Below are 1,866 nucleotides of genomic sequence, written 5' to 3'. Positions count from 1 at the left end.
GTTCAAAATGGAGAAAGTGGCAGCATTCAATACAGTCAATTCAACAATATATTCCTAGATATGGAGCTTTTGCAAAAGATAATGGTAGAGTTCTATGAAATCACTTACGAGGAGACAGGGGGTGTGCTTCAATTTGTCATCAAGCTTGATGAATGTGAGATTATCAAAGAGAAAAAGGTAGAAAGAGTGACAATAACACTAATGAATAGAGCACTCAAAAAATGCATGAAGGATGATAATCCGTAATATTTCAGCGTGCAATCTGGAAAAAAAAAATATGGTGGCTAGGATCATTTGACGTGAATCATATTGCATTTATCTACATACTTGTTTTTCTCTTGTTTAGGAAGAAAGTTGACATCATCTATGTATCTGAAAAGGTCAAGAAAGAAGATCATGAAACATTGTTTTGGGTGTTTCATCATACATCGATTCCTAAATTGATCAGCAAACAGATGCAGGGAAACAGAATCATTAACGTCGACAAGGGAGACTTCCAAGTTCAGTGGCATCTTGCAGATGACCTCAAGACTCTCAAGTGCTTATGCAATTGCAGCAAGGGAGCTAACGCAAGGTCACCCTATCTTTATTGCATGGATTCCACAAAAGAGCTAGACTCTAAGTGGTGGAGAAGACCACCAAACCGAAATTTGATTGATGAGAACTTTTGCCCTGTATTTGAGATTCCTCTCATCAATGTACATATTTGTACCCTTCATGCGTTGTGCCGTATCATTGAGAAATGGGTGTTTCTCTACATTGGCTTTGCTTGGAAGATAAAGAAGGTGCCAGAGAGAAAAGAATCCCTTTGCTCATTGGGAAAAGGTGTTGTCTAAGATTGGACTACATGGAGGGAACTTTTATATTCTGAAAGACACTAAGAAGTCAACCAATGAGAAGGATGTACCAATGAAACCATCAATTGGAGGTGTTAAAGCAAGAAGATTTCTATCAAAACCCCTCCACAGGTTGAAACACAAAAGCACCAAGAGAAGAAAAATATATAAATCTAACTACATTAGCAGAATCAAGTACGAACAATGGAAAAAACTCCATAATGCAATGAAAGATCAAGAGAGTGAATCAAGGCATGCCAAGGCAGAGGTTTGGCGATCAATTGATGTTCTTTTCAGAATGTGTGACAAAGTTAACTAAACACAACAAGATAAAAAGAGCTTTCAAGACAACCTGCAAACTTTCAAAAGAGTCATGAGATAGCTTGGACAGATTCCAACATAACACACTACATGGTAAGGTTCATGATTATGTTCTTTTAGTTGATATGCACAACAGATTGATGCACAACTAATTCTCTCTTTGTTGATATGCAGCATATTCTCTATAACCATATGCCATTTTTTATTCAAAAATATGAAAACCCTAGTATTTGGAACACGCAAGGGATGGAAAAGTCACACTATATGGCACAAAATGCATATTTTAGGCATACACAACATGGTGGAGGAAGGAGATTCTACCGCAGAATACTCCCACAACTACACAAGAAGGAAACCTTAAAGTTGTCTAAGATGCTTCAGACACTTAGAGATATAGAAAAGAGAAAACAAAAAAGATCTAATGCTTTTAAAAACTCAAGTGCTATCCAAGCACAAAATAAATGGAGAGAAAAAAAGATTTATGTAAATCACCGCTAGATTAATAGAATGTAATGATACAAGAAATTTTTGAATACAATCTCAAGATTCTCTGTCCCCTGAGTACTTTATTGCTAACATGGTGTGCTCGTTGCTTGAATCTAAGTAGAAAATGTTTTCCATACTCATCTAACTCCTCAAGATTCTCTATACCTAAGGATAGAGCATTAGCAGTGTATGTAAGAAAGTAAGCTCTCCTAGAAGCTTAGAA

The 1,866-nt window shown here is 36.4% G+C and overlaps 1 pseudogene; it reads left to right on the top strand.

Annotated features, from left to right (window-relative positions):
• Positions 1-593: 593 nt before the first annotated feature.
• On the top strand, positions 594-1,655 carry LOC147614804 (uncharacterized; annotated as a pseudogene).
• Positions 1,656-1,866: the final 211 nt, after the last annotated feature.

Source organism: Cibotium barometz, chromosome 41 (assembly GCF_041138505.1).
Source record: "Cibotium barometz isolate CiBa-2024 chromosome 41, ASM4113850v1, whole genome shotgun sequence".
Taxonomy (NCBI): Eukaryota; Viridiplantae; Streptophyta; class Polypodiopsida; order Cyatheales; family Cibotiaceae; genus Cibotium; species Cibotium barometz.
The sequence above is the reverse complement of the archived record's forward strand: the minus strand, read 5'-3'. Positions and strand labels throughout refer to the sequence as shown.